The following is a 23,811-nucleotide window of genomic DNA, read 5'->3' on the forward strand; positions in this document are numbered from 1 at the left end:
GGAATTCAGGTTTTGCAACCACTTTTGTCTATCTATGGAAATGACTTGTGCTGGCAGAACCAAAACTGAGTTTTGTTGAGAAATTGTGGGGAATCAGTGTCATTGTACTATTGAAGAATCTTTGACTCGCATTTCTGGATTGGGTTAAGAAGGCAATTATTTTCCAGATTTGCATGAATAGGAAGGACTTGGAGTGATATAGGCCAAATGCTGGCATATGGGACTAGGTTAATTTAGGATACCTAGTTTGCATGGATGAGTTGGATTGAAGGGTCTGTTTCGGTGCAGTACATCTCTATGACTCTGTGTTTCTATAATGGTGATTGTCAGTTCTCTGCAGATACTTACAGGGCTTTTCTCTATCTCTCTGGCCTCCGTTTGTTGTGCTGGTAGGCAAGTTGGAGAGACTTCAGAAGATAAGGGAGACAGAGCAGTATCTGGACATTCTTTCCAGAACACAATTATAATAAAGAACTGCAGATGCTGGAAATCTGAGACAAAAACAGAAATCTCCAAAGCAGTTCTCAAGAAGGATCACTGGACCAGAAATATTAATTCTGCTTTGTCTCCACAGATGCTGCCAGACTGCTGAGATTTCTGATTTTGTTTCTGATTTCATTCTCTTCCAGACTTCTGTAAAACTTTGTGCAAGTTCAGGACAGGTATGTCTATGCACAGTAAGGGGAACAGAAGTTAGTTAAAGAATAATGATTTGCTGACATTGATCCTATCCAAAAGATGCAATGTTTTAACTATCGGAGGATAAGGACTGTTGGAGGAGGCATATCCAAAATATGAAAGCCAGCTTCTTGAGCAAGAGGTTGTCCGTAAAAGGGAGGCAGAGGAGGTAGTCAGAATTGAATTGAATTGAATTGAACTGAATTTATTGTCCCTTGTACCGGGGCACAGTGAAAAGCTTTGTCTTGTGAGCAACACAGACAGATCACAGAGTTAAGTAGCTCAGATAGTAAATAATAGGTAAACAGCAGCAAAAACAAAAACACAGGTACAGGTGAATGTTAAGAGTTTGTGAATCCATTCAGTATTCAAACAACAGTAGGATAGAAACTGTTTTGAAACCAACTGGAGAGTGTGTTCAGGATTCTGTACCTTCTCCCCGATGGTAGAGGTTGTAGAAAAACATTGCCAGGGTGGGATGGATCTTTGAGAATGCTGGCGGCCTTTCCTTGACAGCGGGTCTGGTAGATGGACTGGCCTTTATTATTTTCTGGGCTGAGCTCACCACTCTCTGTAACAAACTCCGATTTTGAATGGTACAGTTGCCATACCATGTAGTTATACATCCAGACAGAATGCTCTCGTTGGCATTCACTGTCATGCCTGAGGAAGAAGAGACATTGTTGGGCCTTTGTAACCAGTGCGTCCACATGAAGAGTCCAGGAAAGTTTGTTGTGGATGACCATTCCTAGGAGCTTGACACTCTCCACTCGTTCCACCTTTGTGCTGTTTATGTGTAGGGGGGGCGTGAGTAACAATCCGCTGAAAATCAATAATGAGTTCCTTGGTTTTGCAGGCATTGAGAGCTAGGTTGTTCTCAGTGCACCATTTTTCCAGGTCTGCAACCTCCCATCTGTAGTTTGTTTCATCACCAATCTGAGATTCAACTGACTATAGTGGTGTCATCAGCGAACTTGTAAATGGCATTAGTCTGGTATTTGGCGACGCAGTCATGGGTAGACAGTGAGTACAGTAGGGGGCTGAGTATGCATCCCTGGGGGCTCCAGTGTTGAGTGTTAGTGCAGATGAAATATTGACCCCAATCTTCACTGATTGTGGCCTGTGGGTCAGGAAACTGAGGGTCCAGCTGCAGAGAGTGGGGCTTAGGCTGAGATCAATAAGTTTAGTAATCAGTCTCGAGGGGAAAATAGTGTTGAAGGCTGAACTGTGGTCAATGAATAGGATTCTTACATAGCTGTTCTTGGTGTCAAGATGTTCTTGGTAGGAGTGAAGGGCAAGCGTGATTGCATTTCATGTGGATCTGTTGGTCCAATAGGCCAATTGGAGTGGGTCAAGAGTAGTGGGGAGGCTGGAGTTGATTAATACCATGACCAGCCTTTCAAAGCACTTCATGACCACCGAAGTCAGGGTCCCTGGGCGGTAGTCATTGAGACATGCTGCATGAGCCTTCTTAGGCACAGGGATGATGTTGGCCCTCTTGAAACAGGCATGGACAGTGGCCTCTGCAGGGAGAGGTTGAAGATGTCCGAGAAGACCTCTGCCAGTTAATCTGTGCATACTCTGAGTGCATGGCCTGGTACTCCATCTGCTCCCATCACTTTCCTTGGATTCACATGAAGGAAAACTGATCTGGGATTCAGTAAATTAGGGCCAGATATAATTCTTTGTAAATAGAATTGAGATTTCAAGGTAGTTTGATGCCTTCCAGGTGCTCGGATGAGGGACAACTTAAACTGCTGAAAAGGACATTGGGGCAGGAGGGAGAGAATCCAATTATGGTGAACCAGGTTAAAATCAACAATATAGAGAAGAGGATGAAAGAAGTCCTCGTTGCAGAGAACCAAGAATTTTGAGTTAAAGAATGGAACTGCAAATGTTATAACCTCTGGATTATAACTCAACCAGTTGCAAATTGGCATAGACTTGAGCAGATTAGGGAGGTGAGCGAAGTGGTGTGGAAAAAAACATGATGGATACTGACATCAGTCCTCGCTGTATTGTTGTTGTCAGGTCCATCTGATCGAGGTTGGGATCAAGTGGAAATTGATACAACTTTGTCAATCAAAGGTCTGAAGAAAAGGTGGCAATATCAAATTAAGTTGTAGTTTAACCATTTTCTTGATGAATACTGGAGCTGGTTCAAGGGGCCAAATGGATTACCTTGCTCCTATGTTTCTAACACACAAGGGACCTAAGATAAATACGAGAGACATTTGACTAGTTTTGCAAGTTAAGAAAAAAAGTGTGTTGGGATGTATAGCTCGGCAGTTAAAAATAAGAGTTGAGTTTGATGTTTGCCATTTACAAGTCCTTTGTACGGTTACATCTGGAATAGTTTGACTGGTTTGTTTCTCGATGTCAGAACTATGGAGAAGACTGAGGGGAGTGTAACCAGAATGTTGGGTAGAATTACATCAAAATAAAGGCATAGCACAGATATGAAACATTGGCTTAACTGGTTTAACCATGAGATCAGCCATGATCCTAACAAATGACAGAGCAGACTTCAGGTGTTGAACTCTCCACTCCTGCTCCTAGTTCTTACATTGTTATTTTCTTTCTGATATTGCTTGTATGCCATAAAGGCTATCTGCCATCCTAATGTATCCAATCCTCACAGCTCAATTTTTCTTTTCCTTTCTCTCTCACATACTTAGCTAAATTCTTCCAGTCTTAGAGCTCTTAAATATTTAGACAGGTTTACTGGAGAATAATGCACTTTGAGTGAACAATTTAGGTCTGTATTCAAACCACTACGCAGTTCTTGTGGAGATAAAGTCCTATTCATAAATGAGAATACCCTGTATTGTGTTGTATGGCATATCATGGCGCTAAATGTGACAGACGTCAAACAAATCTAATAGTTCAACACTGGAAATCCCTGAGGTGCTGAGCACCATCAACAGCAGCAGAATTGTACATGAACACAGTCTGTTGTCACAGGGTCTGGTATATTCCCCATTCTATCATAATAACCAAGCCAGGGGATCAACTCTGGTTCAAAGAAGATTGCAGGCCAGCACGTCAGTAGCATCCCTAAAAATACATTGTTGACCTGGTGAAGCTACAACACAGGATTCTGTCATCGAGGTGTATAGCATGGAGACAGACGCTTCAGTCCAACTCACCCATACCAACCAGATATCCCAAATTAATCTAGTCCCATTTGCTAGCACTTGACCCATGTCCCTCTAAACCCTTCCTATTCATATACCCATCCAGATGCCTTTTAAATGTTGTCATTGTATCAGCCTTCACCACTTCCTCTGGCAGCTCATTCCATACATGTACCACCCTCTGTGTGAAAAAATTGCCCCTTAGGTCCCTTTTATATCTTACCTCTCTCAATTCAACCTCTCTGGTTCTGGACCCCCCACACCCAGGAAAAGGACCTGTCTGTTCACCCTATCCATGCTCCTCATGATTTTATAAGCCTCTATAAGGTCACCCCTCAGCCTCCTACACTCCAGGGAAAACAGCTCCAGCCTGTTCAGCCTCTCCCTGTAACTCAATCCCTCCAACCTTGGCGACATCCTTGTAAATCTTTTCTGAACCCTTTCAAGTTTCACAACAACTTTCCAATAAGAGGGGAACCAGAATTGCACACAATATTCCAAAAGTAACCTAACTAATGTCCTGTACAGCTGCAACATGACCTCAGAACTCCTATACTCAATGCACTGACCAATCAAAGCAAGTATACCAAATGCCTTCTTCACTATGCTGTCTACCTGTGACTTCACTTTCAAGGAGCTATGAACCTGCACTCTAAGGTCTATTTGTTCAACAATACTCCCCAGGACCTTACTATTAAGTGTATAAGTCCTGCCCTGGTTTGCCGTTCCAAAATGCAACACCTCACATTTCTCTAAATTAAACTCCATCTGCCATTCCTCGGCGCATAAAATGCTTTAAACAATCACATGACGCAAGGTTCTTAGCAGCCTTTCAATCTGTCTTTAGTACACTGGTATTGATACAATCTGAATTGGAGCACCAGGAGACTTCTGCAATGACACAAGATTTCCAGTCCATTACATACTGTGCTCAGACTAGTCTGTCAGGGCCTCCAGGTCACACTTATTGTTCTTGACAAACCGTGTTCACTAACAGCAAGCATTGTGTGATTAGGTTATATATCACCTGTACACCTTGTCTCATGGAAGCATCTGGCCTGTGTTGATTCATGCTAGAATGTGTGCTCATCAAAACTCCCCTTGTTCATTGATCCCTTCCCACCTCTACAATTGCAGTTTGTTCTTACTTTGTCTGTGTACATCATGAGTGATAGACAGAGCTATGTGACTTCAGATCCAAGTTCTGCATTCCTGTCACATCCAGTCAGGAATGGTGGTGGACAATTAAAAGTTTATTGGAGGAGGAGGAAGAAAAGGCTTCAAACACCTATCCCTCCAGCTGTTCACAATCTGCAGAGTACTAACTCTACCCAACCAGCCTGTAATTGCAAGACACACAACACAGTGTCTAACATTTCATGTGATTCTGTGATTGGACAAGACTATAAGACTAAAATATATAGGAGCAGAATCAGGCCATTCAGCCCGTTGAGTCTGCTCCACCATTCGATCATGGCTGATATGTTTCTCAACCCCAGTATCCTGTCTTCTCCCTGCAACCCTTGATCCCTGCATAGACAAAAGTGAGGACTGCAGATGCTGGAATCCAGAGTTTAGATCAGAGTGGTACTGGAAAAGCACAGCAGGTCAGGCAGCATCCGACGAGCAGGAAAATTGACGTTTCAGGCAAAAGCCCATCATTAGGAAAAGAGGGCTAATGAAAGGCTTTTGCCCGAAACGTCGATTTTCCTGCTCCTCAGATACTGCCTGACCTGCTGTGCTTTTCCAGCACCACTCTGATCTAAACCCAAGAACCTGCTGAAGTATGCTAAATAATCATGAGTGTGTTAAGAATTACACTGACAACCAAGTTAGGTTTGTTAATCAGACTCAATGTGCTGTATATTTACATGGTGCTGAAAGCTACATGCATTAATGCACATGATTATTGTCTGTTTCAACCCAACAAAATAGTGACAGGCATTTTCTGGTTCATTTATTGAGTTGAAATTCTTGACCAATCAGAGTTAGCTTTACTAGTTTAAAATTTAAACAAATAATGGCCATTAACTGTTAGTGATGAGTAACTGATGCATTCTTCATGGTAAAGCTTCCGCCAGAGTGAACTTGTCAACCAATCAGCAATTTTCTGTTGTACAGTAAAAAATGTTGATTTGCTTTTCCATTGGTCTTTTTGTCTGTGAATTGCAATAAATGCAAAATGGAAATCTTTGCTAAAATGTGTTTTTATTTCAGCATTGCTACCAAATACCTAGTAAAACATATAGATTAGATTCCCTACTGTATGGAAACATTTTAGCCCAACAAGTTCACACCGACCCTCCGAAGAATAACCCACCCAGAACTATTCCCCTACATTTACCCCTGACTAATGCACCTAACACTATGTGTAATTTAGCATGGCCAATTCACCTGACCTGCACAACTTTAGATTGTGGGATGAAACCGGAGCACCCGGAGGAAACCCATGCAGACACGGGGAGAATATGCAAACTCCACACAGACAGTCGCCCAAGGTTGGGATCAAACCCAGGTCTCTGCTGCTGAGAGGCAGCAGTGGTAACCACTGAGGCACTGTGCCACCCATGTAGAAATGATAAAAGGGTCAGAAAAGCATCCAAAAACAGAGAAAGACATGATACAGAATAAACATAAAAGTGAAACTAAGACAGCAGCATTAACATTAGAGAAGGAGAAAGGCAATTGTAGATTTAATCATTCAGATTGGCGCACTAGTCCACTATATTCTGGATTAGTGGTGCTGGAAGAGCGCAGCAGTTCAGGCAGCATCCAAGGAGCTTCGAAGCTTGGACGCTGCCTGAATTGCTGTGCTCTTCCAGCACCACTAATCCAGAATCTGCTTTCCAGCATCTGCAGTCATTGTTTTTACTAGTCCACTGTAGTCAATAACAATCATTTCTATTTGAAGAGGCATAAATACTTAATCAATGAAGCAGAAAATTGATAACAGATTCAATAAATACAATTTACATGACGAGCTCAAGAAATATTTTTATTAAGATTCAGAATGCAGAAAACTTAAATATTGTAACTTAAATTGATTGCAGTTGGGTTAAAGACTAAACAATTTCTGCAAACAAGTTAACCAAAACAAATTTTAAAAAAAGGTTAAACCATTTAAAAAGATATACTAGCCATGTAATTTCATACTTATTTTATGAGTGAATAATTATCCAGTGCTTTTGATGTCATTGATACTGTGAAGCTTGTTTCTTTATATTTTTCTGTAATTCTGATTGTGCACTGAAATGGGAAGAAGACTGTTTTTCTCCAAAATGGCATGTCTTTAAAAAGGAATTTTAAAAGTATTGCTGCAAGTTTTAAAAGTAATCTGACTCTCATTGTTTACACAGTTGCTGGTTCAAGCAGTGGGGAAGACCAGTTTGCAGATGTGCTTGAGCCAGAGGCTGTGTATGATTGGAGTGGTGAATGGCAACAAGAGGCTGATTGGTCTGTGGACTAGTGACCAGTTATCAATAACAAAGGCCTTCTGCTCACCAACAGCTAAGTGATTGTTCCCAGGCAGCTGAGCTTGGAGTGTGAATATATTAGCAGAAACCATCAGATTTTTGGAAGGGAAGGAGCAATTTATGCTTTGCAACAAAAAAAGTATATCAAACCTGAAGGTAGTCAGTTTGTTTTCCACTTTCCAGTTACTGTAAGTTGTGACTTTTAATCAATAAGTCAAAGACTTTACTGAATTGGAATCAGTTAGCCCATTGCTCATGCAAATGGGTGAAATTATCTCTAAAATTAAGATTAAGAAACAACATTTTTTAACAGCATAAGAATGATTTTAGCAAACTCTGTGGACAAGGTGCCTTCTAGTCTTTCCCTCCAGCTATATTACCCATATATTTCCTCCTGTTTGTCCGTCATTGTTTGTGTATATATAGAGGGAGGGTTTATACATGGGTAGAGTTTTAACCATTAGTTGTTATGTCAATAATTCATGATTATTAACCTGTAGATCCTGGAATCTATTTATTTCTGATAAATAATCATGTTTTGTTAAGTACAGAAATCTGGTCCATGCTTTTTGTCAACCTCGGTCTAAATGATTGGTCATTTGTGAAATTTTACATACTACTTAAAACCTTTCACTTTTGCAATAACTCAGGATAGTGGGGCTTCATTTCCAGTGCACTCCCCTATGAGGTGTAACACAAATTTCATGCGATGTGTAAATTTACGTGCAATGCCACACAGCCAGCTGTAAAATGATATTGGAACAGGGAGCACACAATGTGAAAGACAAGTGAGGATTCAAATTAGCTTGCACCTGTTTAAAGGGGAAGTTCATTTTTACTGGAACAGGTGCTGGAAGTGATTCCATAAATGATTTGACGTGGAAAAGACACGAATGGCACAACTTGGCAGACAGTGGGTCGAGATTTTTGAATGCTGTTGTGGAGACCTTGTCTCAGCTGTAGGGCATAAGGAGAGATGTGCTTTATCCTCAGACAAACAGGAGGCTATCCAGACAGATTTTGTAATGGTAGTGGGACTAGATAACTGTGGCAGTCAATGCTGGAACACCTGGCATAATGCTGGAAGAAGTTCAATTACCTCCGATGAATGATCAATCAATGAATATATCTTTAAATGCTACACCCTGCTCATAAAAAACACTAGTGTCACATATCACTGACCTATCAACAATCTGTATCATTCGTAACTTGGCTAGCAGATACCACTTTGGTTAGTGGCATGCTACACCATTGCAGATGACAATATCCTCATCCTTATTCCCTGTGAACAGAACAGTGGTGGAGGTGATCCAAACACTCCTAAGTGATACAGTGATTTGTTTGTACTGATTTTAATTTAAAATACTGTATTTACTGTCCACAAAATGGTTCCCTCTACCTTGGGGAAACAAAATGCTAGCTAGCTGACCACTTTGTCATTCAGTCATTTGTCATTCTAATTAATCATTTCTGTTCTTGGCCTATTACTGTGTTCCAATGAATGTCAACACAAGCTCAAGGAACAACATCTCATTGTTTGTCTCCGCACTCCAAAGTCTTTTGGGAACAGTATTGGGTTTAACAAGATTACATCATAGCTTCTGTCTCCATCTTGTTCAGTTACACTTCTTCATTGCTAACTTGTTTCTTTCTTTATCATGAGAACATTCCCGCAAGCCAAGCCTGGGAAGCAATGCGTAAAATTCAAATTACAAGCAGCAAGAAGCTCATGGTCATGCCTGTGGGCTCAAAGGCAAAGGAGTCATCCAATCTACCTTCAGTCTTCGAAAGATATATGTGACCACATTGCAACCAGTAAATGCAGTATGTTCAATTGAAAGGATTACAAGTAAATTGTTGTTTCACGTGAATACACCCCACACACTCGGAATTGACAGCAACCTTCTCTAGGCTGCCAGCACCGACCATACCAGTCGCTTTGCAACCTTGTCCTTTTATTAAATGCAGAGCTGAGCTTCCATCTTCATATTTTATCCATCACTAGATTACCTTTCCCACCTCCTACACCCTAAATAGCCTAAAAAACCTTTGTATTTCTTCAATATTGTTCCTTTTGCGCATCCCTATCTTTAACCAGTCAGTAACTCTGTCTTCTCCTCTTCTCTCTTCTTTGGATTGCTACTAAAAACCTATCTCTTGAACCAAGCTTTTGATTACTTGGAGTAATGCTCATTAATGTGGTTGATAATGCCTGTGAAGTGTTCTGAGATGTTTCACCTGTGTTCCAAGTCCTATGTAAACAGTGGTTGACATTGGGCCCCAGGTTTCAGTTACATGAACTACAGATGCCTACTGTGTATCCCTATGGAGTTCAATGTAAAGTGGATGAAATGCCATTGCTCACTCATCCTCCGAGTTTTCTCCCAGGTAGATCTCAGTGTTCTGCATCAGGAACTTTGTCAATTGTTGTCATGGCATCAAAGAGAGAGTGTTTCAGAATCACATCCCCTTTGTGATGAACATACTCCTTCTGTGATGAATATACCAATTCAGGGGCTATTAAAACATTTCTTTCAACATACATGTTTGGAGATATTCTACATTGGAAAAGTTTAAACTATATACTGTTATTTTTAACATTATATACAATACTGAACATATTTGCAAGCAGAACAAGATTCTAACTTGCCTCATCAAATGGCCTTTATTTAATCATTTTCTATATTTTTTGAAGAAAGGGCAGCGATTTGAAATGTTAACTGTTTTTGCTCTCCACTGACACTGCCTAACCTTCAGATTATCGCCAACATTTCTTGATTTTATTTCAGATTTCCTCCAAGTAATGTATTTTGTTTTTAATTTTATTTTTATTTCTACAATTTTAATCAATACGGGGGATGTCAGCTTATCCAATGACAACGCACACTCTTCAGGCATGTACTGACCATCTCACATCCAAATCGGGTCCAGAAACAGATCCAGGCTAATTTTTATTCTCCACTTCTCAGATTCCTCTCCTTCCTGTAAACATGTGTCTAGTCTGTCTTTCAATACAGGGATGATTTGTGGTCTGCCAAGAAAAAGCAGAGTTTTAATGGCTCAATCAGGGATAATTTGCAGTGCTATTTCAAGTTAAACTGTTACAGATCAAAGGGTCACTTGTGTAAATGGGTAAAAGATAAATTCAGGATGATGTCAGGACTGTACTTATACAAAGAATAATCAATACTCAGAATAGTTTTATAGGTACGGTGGTGGAGGTAAAACTCTGGAGTCACTGAAATAGCACCTCAAAGCTTTACAAAGCTTTACTATTCATTATTTGTGCTCTGCTTTAAATTGCAAATTGTGAACTATAAACATCATTATAACACTAAGATAGTCTATTCACCAAAATATCTGTAATAGTGATTAGTCCAATCAGATATCAATATCAATACAATGGAATAGGAGTAGGCCATTCAGCCCATCAAGCCAACACTGCCATTTGATTTGATCATGGCTCAGCCACACACCTTTCTGGAGTTTTCACTTTTGTCAATATGAATTACCATGGGCAGGTCTTGGGATGTGGTGAAGCATGTGGTAGGGAGATGTATGCAACCAATAATTGAAGCACTTATCAGGAGTTCTGTGAATCTAGGGGTGCCTTGTGAAAAAACGTTTATTTGATTTTTTGCATGTGAAGAAAAATTAAATGGGGCAGTCCAGATGTTGGCACTGCTCAAGCCAAATATGCAATCCTTACTGTGCCCATTTTCAGAAATATTTTATCAGGTGCCCTTGGGGGTGCCAGGCATAACCCTCCAGAATCTGTCATTTTTCCTTTTTTGCCAGTTTGAAAACTGACAAAATTATGACTAATTCCTATTCCCATAACTTGGAATAAAGTAAACATAAATCTCTTTTCATTACAACCTTTGGGTTCAGATGAAAATATTGAAAAATGTTTTTAAAAGTTGTTAATTTTCATTTATTCTTGCAACCTGAGCCTCATTGACAATGCCAACATTTATTGCCCATTTCTAAATACCATGGAGAAGGTAATGATGAGCCTGTCAGGCTGATGTAGCTTCTCCCAAATTTCTGTTAGACGGAGTTTGACAAAATTGTTACAATAAAGGAATTTCAAAATCAGAATAGAATGTCATTTTCTGGGAATTTTGGAAGCATTCGTACCCCAATAAAACAGCTGCTCTAGGTTATCCTTCTGAGTGGGAGACTCCTTGGGTTTGGAGTTTAGTTTTCTCAACTTCCAAGATGCCAAGACTCTCATTGGACATTTTTACTTGTCCTGAAAAGTTCTGTCTTTGGTTAGTCTTTGAAAATTTTATGGTAGCGATTTCCTCAAAGACGGGGGTAGACGGGTGTATCCTGCTTTAAAACAACATCTTATCAAATAGGCTGAGTTTCAGCAAAGTGATGGTCAATTAGGACCTCAATTTGACTAAAATTCATAATGTTCCCCAGTGAGCAAAATGGCTATTCAGTTTAGTTCGATGTCATTGAAACTTCTGGGAGGATCATTTGTACTGAAACCATCTGTTCTACAGATGTACTCTCACAGCAGAAAGGGAGGTGTGAATTGTTAGGGGATGGTGACCAGTGAGGAACCAACTACAAAAAAATCGCACAGTCTCTCAACCAGTAGGGTCTCTGATGAGGGGGAATTATTCTTTATGGTGATCATTATATGACTAACACTACTAATGACCTGTTGTAAGAGCCTCGTAAAATGTCTGGTGTCCGGTACACCAATGATGGTTACTATTATCAGTTCCAATTTGAGATGGGCTTTGGCTACAATTCCGTGGCCCAGCTAAAAGATAGCAGCTGTTTCTGCATGTCCAGGAAACATTCCTCTGACAGGAATACTAGATCTAAGACAGTCTGGAATTTGGCTCTTATAAAAGTTATGTGCTGGGAGAATTCCAATTCCAATTTCTCCAAGTTCAATAGGAGGCTGTCAAGAGGGAACAGTCTGTGCTTTGGTCTAATAAGAACTTCAGCAGAAATCTCTTAAATCTATTGCTCCCAGCTAATTTTCCAGCTAGGTTGCCTGGAGAATGGTAAATAATATAAACATATTTGGCTTCTTTATGAGATTTTCTCTCAGGTTTTCCTTAGGCCAGCAATAGCTTGTAATCACCTGGATGTTTTAGGGACTACAAAATGTAGCTGAGAATAGGTTTCTTGAACTAAGGGTTACTATGATTTGTGCTTTGACCCCTGAAACTTGAAAAACGATGATCCTGGCATGTGGAAATAGATTGGGAATTGGTCCTCAAGAGAGTAAAACTTATGACTGATTAGACAATACTCTTTGACATTGAAATAAATTTGTGTATCTACCAGTTAATTCTTTTGGTCATGTAGTTGTACTGACTTGCTTAGAATGATAAACCTTCTCTCGATGTCTAATTGGCACTTGTGACCGCTCAAAGCTGAAGCTTAAAAGACAAATGGCTTGACAGTGTTATTAACAGAAGTTTGTCCCAGCATTTTTGAAACAAAGTGTACTTTTATATCTGAGGTGTACTTTTTAAAATTTAAAATCTTGTGAACTTAATGCAAACTCAAACCTCTTTGAAGCAAGGCTCTTTGTAACAAAAGCTGATGTACCATTTACATTCGCAATTGCTTGCTGTACCGAGACACCAACTTTCTGTGATTTGTATGCAGAACTTTGAAATTTGTCTGAATACAACTATTTCCCAAAACATTCTGCTTTTTTGTTTCAATTATTCTACCAATCTGGATAAGTTAATACCTTGTGAGTTTGTATTCTACCTGTTGTTTTTCTCACCCACAGGCAGGCTGTTTATATCCTCTAACAGCCTCTCTGTGTCCTTTTAACTTTCCTTGATCTTGTATTGTCTGCAAACCTGGTTACATTCCATCACCTCATTTAAGCCAGTGATAAATAGCTGAGGTCCAGGTACTCATATCTGTAGAACTACACTAGTTATAGCCCACTGACCTAATAATATCTGTTATTGCTGCTCCCCGTTTTCTCTACATCAATCAATCCAGCTATTCCAATGTTAGAGGCAAAAAAAAACTTCAGATGCTGGAATCAAGGTAGACAGGCAGGAGGCTGGAAGAACACAGCAAGCCAGGCAATAGACAATAGACAATAGGTGCAGGAGTAGGCCATTCTGCCCTTCGAGCCTGCACCACCATTCAATATAATCATGGCTGATCATCCTTCATCAGTATCCTGTTCCTGCCTTATCTCTATAACCCTTGATTCCACTATCCTTGAGAGCTCTATCCAACTCTTTCTTAAATGAATCCAGAGACTGGGCCTCCACTGCCCTCTGGGGCAGAGCATTCCCCACAGCCACCACTCGCTGGGTGAAGAAGTTTCTCCTCATCTCTGTCCTAAATGGTCTACCCCGTATTTTTAAGCTGTGTCCTCTGGTTCGGGACTCACCCATCAGCGGAAACATGTTTCCTGCCTCCAAAGTGTCCAATCCTTTAATAATCTTATATGTCTCAATCAGATCCCCTCTCAGTCTTCTAAACTCAAGGATATACAAGCCCAGTCGCTCCAGTCTTTCAGTGTAAGATAATCCCGCCATTCCAGGAATTGACCTCATGAACCTATGCTGTACTCCTTCAATAGCCAGAATGTCATTCCTCAAATTTGAAGACCAGAACTGCCCAAAATATTCCAGGTGCGGACTCACCAGGGCCCTGTACAGCTGCAGAAGAACCTCTTTGCTTCTATACTCAATCCCTCTTGTTATGAAGGCCAGCATGCTATTAGCTTTCTTCACTACTTGCTGTACCTGCATGCTTACCTTCATTGACTGGTGTACAAGAACACCCAGATCTCTTTGTACTGCCCCTTTACCTAATTTAACTCCATTTAGGTAGTAATCTGCCTTCCTGTTCTTGCCACCAAAGTGGATAACCATACATTTATCCACATCAAACTGCATCTGCCATGCATCTGTCCACTTACCTAACCTGTCCAGGTCACCCTGTAATCTCCGAACATCCTCTTCACATTTCACTCTGCCAGCCAGCTTTGTATCATCAGCAAATGTGCTAATGTTACTATTAATATCATCTTCTATATCATTAATATATATTGTAAAAATCTGCGGTCCCAGCACTGATCCCTGCAGTACCCCACTGGTCACTGCCTGCCATTCCAAAAAGGAGCCGTTTATCACTACTCTTTGTTTCCTGTCAGCCAACCAATTTTCAATCCCAGTCAGTACTTTGCCCCCAATACCATGCGCTCTAATTTTGCTCACTACCTCCTGTGTGGGACTTTATCAAAGGCTTTCTGTAAGTCCAGGTACACTACATCCACTGGATCTCCATTGTCCATCTTCAGAGTTACATCCTCAAAAAATTCCAGAAGATTAGTGAAGCATGATTTCCTCTTCATAAATCCATGCTGACTCTGACCTATCCTGTTACTGCTATCCAGATGTGTCGTAATTTCATCCTTTATAATTGACTCCAGCATCTTTCTCTCCACTGAGGTCAGACTAACTGGTCTATAATTTCCTGCTTTCTCTCTCGCTCCTTTCTTAAAAAGTGGTACAATATTAGCCACCCTCCAATCCGCAGAAACTGATCCTGAATCTATAGAACATTGGAAAATAATCACCGACGCATCCACGATTTCTCGAGCCACCTCCTTCAGTACCCTGGGATGTAGACCATCAGGCCCCGGAGACTTATCAACCTTCAGACCTAACAGTCTCTCCAACACCAAATCCTGGCAAATATAAATTCCCTTAAGTTCAGGTCCTTTAGCCACTGTTACCTCAGGGAGATTGCTTGTGTCTTCCCCAGTGAACACAGATCTGAAGTACCAATTCAACTCTTCTGCCATTTCTTTGTTCCCTGTAATATATTCCCCTATTTCTGTCTTCAAGGGCCCAATTTTAATCTTAACCATTTTTTTCCCTTTCACATGCCTAAAAAAGCTTTTACTATCCTCCTTTATATTTTTGTCCAGTTTACCTTCGTACCTCATTTTTTCTCTGCGTATTTCCTTCTTAGTAATCCTCTGTTGTTCTTTAAAAGCTTCCCAGTCCTCCGTTTTCCCGCTCATCCCGCTATGTTATACTTTTTCTCTTTTGACTTTATATGTTTCTTAACTTCCCTCGTCAGCCACAGCCACCCATGCCGCCTCCTAGGATCTTTCTTCCTTTTTGGAATGAACTGATCCTGCAACTTCTGTGTTATACACAGAAATATCCGCCATCGTTCCTCCACTGTCATCCCTGCACCATTGAACTTTGGCCAGCTCCTCCCTCATAGCTCCATAGTTCCCTTTATTCAACTGAAATATTGTCACTTCCGACTGTACCCTCTCCCTCTCAAATTGCAGATTGAAGTTTATTGTATTATGGTCACTACTTCCCAATGGCTCCTTCACTTCGAGGATCAATTCTGGTTCGTTACACAATACCAGATCCAGAATTGCCTTCTCCCTGGTCGGCTCCAGCACCAGCTGTTCTAAGAATCCATCTCTGAGGCACTCCACAAAGTCTCTTTCTTGAGGTCCAATACCATCCTGATTCTCTCAGTCTACCTGCATGTTGAAATCCCCCATAACAACTGTAGTAACATATTTGCGACAGGCCAATTTCAGCTCCTTATTCTACTTACACCCTATATCCATACTACTGTTAAAGTGCGAACAGTTTTTGCTCGTACAATGACCTACTGTGGCAAGCGATGCTAAAAATGTAACTAAGATATTAGAATAAGATTGATTTTATGACTTTTTGCTTCTAAGTTTAGGGTAGAAACCACTTCTGACCATTTATATTCTCTTCTAATGCCAATTAACTTTCAGTCTGAGTGATGGGTTTGGTTTCTCTGCACTTTCCCCTATCCCAGCCAATCCATAAACAATGTGTTCAAGCAAATTAATGTGTGAAAGATTAGAATTAGAATTAAAATCACTACAGTGTGGAAACAGGCCATTTAGCCTAACATTCTGGATTAGTGGTGCTGGAAGATCACAGCAGTTCAGGCAGCATCCGAGGAGCAGTAAAATCGACGTTTCAGAATCCACACTGATCGTCCGAACATCATTCTATTAGACCCATTCCCCTACATTTTCCCTGCTAATGTACCTAACCTACACATCCCTGAACACTACGGGCAATTTAGCAAGGCTAATTCACCTGACCTGCACATCTTTGGACTGTGGGAGGAAACCAGAGCACCCGGAGAAAATCCACGCAGACACAGGGAGAATGTGCAAACTCTACACAGACAGTCGCCTGAGGCTGGAATTGAACCTGGGACCCTGGTGCTGCGAGGCAGCAGTGCTAACCACTGAGCTACCATGGAGGAGAAGGACAGTGGAAAGAAGGCAATGGAAAGTGAATAAGCATCAAACGAAGATGAAGATAACCAGCATTCTCACTAAAAGAATCATGATTCACTGGAAATGTTGTGAGTGACTTTGCTTAGCTGTCATGCCATTGGCTCCTTTGACATTATAACCAAGGACATTGTTAGACCTGTAAGATCGACAGCAAATGATATATCTCCCATTCTATAATCAAGAGAGCTGAAGTATTAATTTATTTTGGATTCGTCTGAAAGAACTAGCCTTTAAGGGTATTGAGTTCCATAAACAAAATGCAAGCAACTGATGATGCTGGAAATCTAAATCTGAAACAGGGAACAGCAGAAACTCAATAGTGAACTCAACATTTATGAAAGGCACATTCAGGTGTTGAGAAAGCACAAGGAATATTCGTGTACTGTATTGCCGAACACTCTTATTACAAGCCAGAAGAGGAAATGCGTAATTACCTGTTCCACCTCCAGGAAGTTAAAAATCACATGACATCAGGTTATAGTTCAACAGGTTTATTTGGAAGCTGTTGGACTATAACCTGGTGTTGTGTGATTTTTATCTTTGCCCAGCCCAGTCCAACACCAGCACCTGGACCTGAGAACTCTGTGGGAAGCTACAGAAGTGATTGCTGGGCCTCTTGCTGAGATATTTGTATCATCGATAGTCACAGGTGAGGTGCCAGAAGACTGGAGGTTGGCTAACGTGGTGCCACTGTTTAAGAAGGGTGGTAAGGACATGCCAGGGAACTATAGATTGGTGAGCCTGACCTCGGTGGTGGGCAAGTTGTTGGAGGGAATCCTGAGGCACAGAATGTATATGTATTTGGAAAGGCAAGGACTGAATAAGGATAGTCAACATGGCTTTGTGCGTGGGAAATCATGTCTCACAAACTTGATTGAGTTTTTTGAAGAAGTAACAAAAAGGATTGATGAGAGCAGAGCAGTAGATGTGATCTTTTTGGACTTCAGTAATGCGTTCGACAAGGTTCCCCATGGGAGACTGATTAGCAAGGTTAGATCTCATGGAATACAGGGAGAACTAGCCATTTGGATACAGAACTGGCTCAAAGGTATAAGACAGAGGGTGATGGTGGAGGGTTGTTTTTCAGCCTGGAGGCCTGTGACCAGTGGAGTACCACAAGGATCGGTGCTGGGTCCTCTACTTTTTGTCATTTACATAAATGATTTAGATGCGAGCATAAGAGGTACAGTTAGTAAGTTTGCAGATGACACCAAAATTTGAGGTGTAGTGGACAGCGAAGAGGGTTACCTCAGATTACAACAGGATCTGGACCAGATGGGCCAATGGGCTGAGAAGTGGCAGATGGAGTTTAATTCAGATAAATGCGAGGTCGCTGCATTTTGGGAAAGCAAATCTTAGCAGGACTTATACACTTAATGGTAAGGTCCTAGGGAGTGTTGCTGAACAAAGAGACCTTGGAACGCAGGTTCATAGCTCCTTGAAAGTGGAGTCGCAGGTAGATATAATAGTGAAGAACGCATTTGGTATGCTTTCCTTTATTGGTCAGAGTATTGAGTACAGGAGTTGGGAGGTCATGTTGCGGCTGTACAGGACATTGGTTAGGCCATTGCGTGCAATTCTGGTCTCCTCTCTTATTGGAAAGTTGTTGTGAAACTTGAAAGGGTTCAGAAAAGATTTACAAGGATGTTGCCAGAGTTGGAGGATCTGAGCTACAGGGAGAGGCTGAACAGGCTGGGGCTGTTTTCCCTGGAGCGTCGGAGGCTGAGGTTTTCAAAATTATGAGGGGCATGGATAGGATAAATAGACAAAGTCTTTTCCCTGGAGTCGGGGAGTCCAGAACTAGAGGGCATAGGTTTAGGGTGAGAGGGGAAAGATATAAAAGAGACCTAAGGGGCAACTTTTTCACGCAGAGGGTGGTACATGTATGGAATGAGCTGCCAGAGGAAGTGGTGGAGGCTGGTACAATTGTAACATTTAAGAGGCATTTGGATGGGTACATGAATAGGAAGGGTTTGGAGGGATATGGGCCGGGTGCTGGCTGGTGGGACTAGATTGGGTTGGGATATCTGGTTGGCATGGACAGGTTGGACCGAAGGGTGTGTTTCCATGCTGTACATCTCTATGAGGAGAAAGTGAGGTCTGCAGATGCTGGAGATCAGAGCTGGAAATGTGTTGCTGGAAAAGCGCAGCAGGTCAGACAGCATCCAGGGAACAGGAGAATCGACGTTTCGGGCATTAGCCCTTCTTCAGCCCTTTCCTGAAGAAGGGCTTATGCCCGAAATGTCGATTCTCCTGTACATCTCTATGACTCTATTAACCGTTTTAGTTATTTCCTCAAAAGATGTTTAACAAATTTGTCAAATATGATTCTCCTTTCACAAATCTGTGTCATGCTACTTAATCATATTAGGTTTTTTGAAGTGTTCTGTTAAATATCCTTTATAGTAGATTACAGCATTTTGCCTTAAACTTATATAAGACCAAATGGCAAAAAGTTTCCAATTTTCTTTTGTTTTAGATAGCATGGCAATGATTTCCATCTTAAACTGTTCTGGAGTTAAAGGAATTTTCAATGATTAAATCACTACCTTTACAATCTCTGCCTCTTCCTCTTTTAAAACCTTAGGATGCAGGTTGTCTGGTCCAGGAATTTCTTGCTATTGGTCCCATTAAATTCTCCAGCTTTATTCCTTCACTTATCTTAAAGTTCAAGTTCCTCATTCTCATGAGTCTCTTGATTCCCAATTATTTCAGAAATGCTCTTTATGAACCATCTACCAAGAAGACAGATATAAAGAGCTTCAATTTCGCTATTGAGTAAGGATGCTCAAATTGGTAACTTCTCTGACTCAGCAAACCCTTTCCGTTTAACAGGACTCCGTCCACTTTATTTTAATGCCAGGAGGTGAAGGTAGAATGAAATCCAGTCAACTGCCTCTGGAGGAAGTTTGGAGGTGGTCATGGTTGTGTGTGAGTGCTGGTGTGAAAGTCTGCCTTGATACTCTGAGACTTTTGGTAGTTGGATACAAAACCTTTAGGTCCTTTAGCCCCCACCCACCTTGTATTCTAAGGCTAACAGCAAGTTCCCTCAAACCCATTATTGCCAGCTCTATGCTTTCCAATTATCTATTGCCACATCTGTAATCCCATACAAACTATGCCTGTTCCATTCTCAATGCTATGATGCCATCTTGATAATCCCTTGTAATTTTATTTCCTCTCTGTAACCATTCTCAGTTTTCACTTTGGCCAGACATCAGAAGTTACATGAGGATGTGAAAGAGCTATCATTAACACACACTCTTGTGCTGAACAAAAGTCTAATTCATGAAAGCTATGAAAGCTATGCACAAAATTTAAATCCACATGTGCGGGCAATCTGTTGTAAAAATAAACAAACCCATTTTTGCTGACCATACCAAACTGGGAATTCAGCCCTCCTGTTAGGATAAAAGGGTTTGGAGTTTTTGAAACATTCATAAAGAGTTCAGTTGTAATCACAACTATAATTAATGTCAGCAATTAATTTTATTGAAATTACAGGAGAAAAGATGAACTTACAAAGAGTTTTACACAGCTACACCAGATGACCTGTCAATTCTGGCAGAGGATATCTCTTTGTTTCTCTAACTAAATGCTGAAGTTTTAAAATTATATTTTAAATGGCCAGGGAGTTAAATGATTTCATATCATGCCATTCGAACAGATCTTATTTGCCCTTCACTGGCATATCTATTCCTTCCTTAATTAGAGATTCCCTCTCAATGAGTTAGAAGTCTTGCAACAGGAAAGATTGGATCTGGTTGAATGCAGCACTCAGTTCAAAAGGCCTTGCAGAGTTCAAGTCTGATTCATGTTCTGCCCCTTTCCGTTTACAATTAAAAATGGATATGTTTCAAATTGGGGCAGGATTTATGGAACTAGGTCCAAAGTGCCACTTTTAAAGGCCTCTGAAATTGGGCAAACTCCATGAAATCAAATCCAAAGTATTTCTCTAATGTCCCTGCCACTTCCTTATTCCCTATTAACATTTATTTTGTATCTGCTTCTAATTGGTCCACTTTAACTTTCACTAATGTCTTCCTATGAACGTGATATGGAAATATTTATGTGGTATTTCTATGTTGCTTGTGAATCAACTGAATTTAACGTGAGCAAGTGCGAGGTCTTGCACTTTGTCAAAAAGAATAAAAGCATAGACTACTTTCTAAATGGTGAGAAAATTAATAAAGCCAAAGCACAAAGGGATCTGGGAGTGCTAGTCGAGGATTCTCTAAAGGTAAACATGCAGGTTGAGTCCGTGATTAAGAAAGCGAATGCAATGTTGTCTCTTATCTCAAGAGGGTTGGAATATAAAAGCAGAGATGTACTACTAAGACTTTATAAAGCTCTGGTTAGGCCCCATTTGGAGTACTGTGTCCAGTTTTGGTCCCCACACCTCAGGAAGGACATACTGGCACTGGAACGTGTCCAGCGGAGATTCACACGGATGATCCCTGAAATGACAGGTCTAACATATGAGGAACGGCTGAGGATACTGGGATTGTATTCGTTGGAGTTTAGAAGATTAAGGGGAGACTTAATAGAGACGTACAAAATAATACATGGCTTGGAAAAGGTGGATGCTAGGAAATTGTTTCCGTTAGACGAGGAGACTAGGACCCGTGGACACAGCCTTAGAATTAGAGGGGGTCATTTCAGAACAGAAATGCGGAGACATTTCTTCAGCCAGAGAGTGGTGGGCCTGTGGAATTCATTGCCACGGAGTGCAGTGGAAGCCGGGACGCTAAATGTCTTCAAGGCCGAGATTGATAGATTCTTGTTGTCTAGAGGAATTAAGGGCTACGGGGAGAACGCTGGTAAGTGGAGCTGAAATGCGCATCAGCCATGATTGAATGGCGGAGTGGACTCGATGGGCCGAATGGCCTTACTTCCACTCCTATGTCTTATGGTCTTATGGTCTTATGAAATATTTTATTTTCCCTTTCCTTATCAATGTTTGCTTCTCCTTTGCAGAATTCTAAAACTTCCCAACCCTCATCTTTCTTCTTTTTGACATTACAAGGCTATTCCTTCCATTACTATAATCTATAAGTCATCTTGCTAGGTACAGTTTCACCATTTTAGCTTTGGGAGCTCTGTACTTTAAGGAATATATATTTATGAATCCTTCAAAAATTAGTCGTTGCTTTTAATATCGTATAATACAGTTTCGCAACCTACCATTGCCAACTTGCCATTCATACCTATGTTTGTTCATTAATCTCCAAAGTCTTGACCAATTAGAGATATCCTACCTGGTTTAAAATTTAAACAAAGCCTGGCAGTTAACTGTCAGTCATCATTAACTGTTCCATGGCAATGCCTCTATTGCTCAGAATTCACTTGCCAATCAGTACTCTCCTCTCATTCAATACAAGTTTTCCCCCTTAAATTGGTATTCTCACAAATTGTCCCAATTAATGCAAAAGGAAACATTTTGACAAAGTGTACTTTTCTTTTCCAGTAATATTCAAAGTAAATTTATGATTTGATCCACAGGTACTGGATCTCAAAAGAAGAAATGCATTCCTTCCGTCTTGGTCACAGCACATATATTATGATCATTCTTCCCTGGTAGCCCTTGATGGCAAGATCATTTACAATTCCTTTCTCAATCCACAAACAAAACTGTTTCCAAGTGTTAATATTGAAAACTATCTAGAATACTTTTCACGAAATCATCTACTACAGAATTGCCATAAATTTGGGTTTTTAAATCTATATGAAGAGTCTCATAATTACTGTAGTACCATTATTACATGTCCCTCTAACTTTCTGAATTATACTCTGCACCATGATTACACCTGGGGGCCTATAAAGAAGTCCCAGCAATGTTTACTGCCTTGCTCTTTCCTAGTTCTTACAGACAGTCTTGACTTTCCAAGTTAACAGCTTTTCTCTCTATTATCTTGCTTCTATCATTTGTTGTTTGTGCAATCCTTCCTTTTCTATTTTGGATGTCTCTTCTAAATGTGAAAACCGCTAGGGAAATGGTGATATCATGGTCGTGTCACTGGATTAGCAATCCAAATGCCAGACTAATACCCTGGAGTCAGACTTCAAATCCCGCCTTGGCAGATGCTGGAAGTAGGACTCGACTCATCAATCATTGTAAAATCCGAACTGGCTATCAAGTCATAGAGATGTACAGCGCAGAAACATACCCCTTTGTCTAACTAGTCAATATCAACCATAATCCCAAACTAAACTAGACTTACCTACCTGCGCTTAGCCCATATCCTTCCAAACATTTCTTAGTCATGTACTTATCCAAGTGTCTTTTAAATTTCTTATTTATGTACCTATCTAAGTGTACCCATATCCATCACTTCCTCTGGCAGTTCATTCCACACATGAACTATTCTTTGTGTAAAAAAGTTGCTCCTCATGTCTTTTTAAATCTTTCTCTTCTCACCTTCAAAATATGCCTCCTACTTTTGAAATTCCCCACTCTTGGGAAAAAGTCTCCTGCCATTCACGTTATCTATGTCTCTCATGATTTTATAATCCTGTATAAGGTCACCTCTCAGCCTCCTAAGCCCTAGTAAAAAATGTCCCATTCTATCCAGGCTTTCCTTATAACTCAAACCCTCCATTCCCAACAACATCCTGTTAAATCTTTTCTGAACCCTGTCCAGCTTATTAATATTCTTCCTATGGGCGATCAGAACATAATACTCCAGAAGAGGCCTTACCAACGTCCTGTACAACCTCAACATGAAATAATGACCTATTGGGAAGAAATCCACCATTCATACCCAACTTGGCCTTTATGTAAATTCACAATCACAACAGTATAGTTGACTCTTAACTACCCTCAGAAATGACCTAGCAAGCTAATGAATACCATCGAAAGGTTAAAGAGAACAAACATTTCTCAATATTGGCCTTTTTACAGTTATATCTTTGCAATTATTCTTTGTTCAATCATGACAATTTCAATTTGTGCTATTAAGTGTCTAATTTGTTGTGAATACTTCACATATATTGATGTAATTTAGGAAATAAAATATGTAATCAGATATAATGTCTTCAACTTTGATTTTTTTTCTATTTTCTTCTAATTTTCCCTGATGCTACCTTAGTCGCTAATACCTTTGGTACTCTCACTGTCTTTTCTGCACTCATATAGTCTAGTTTTTCCCAAAATGATGCTGTGCTCTGCAACCAGTGATGCACTTTAAAATTT

Source organism: Chiloscyllium plagiosum, unplaced genomic scaffold, assembly GCF_037043375.1.
Source record: "Chiloscyllium plagiosum isolate Xiang-an unplaced genomic scaffold, Cpla_swu_hap1 HiC_scaffold_2, whole genome shotgun sequence".
NCBI classification, from domain to species: Eukaryota; Metazoa; Chordata; class Chondrichthyes; order Orectolobiformes; family Hemiscylliidae; genus Chiloscyllium; species Chiloscyllium plagiosum.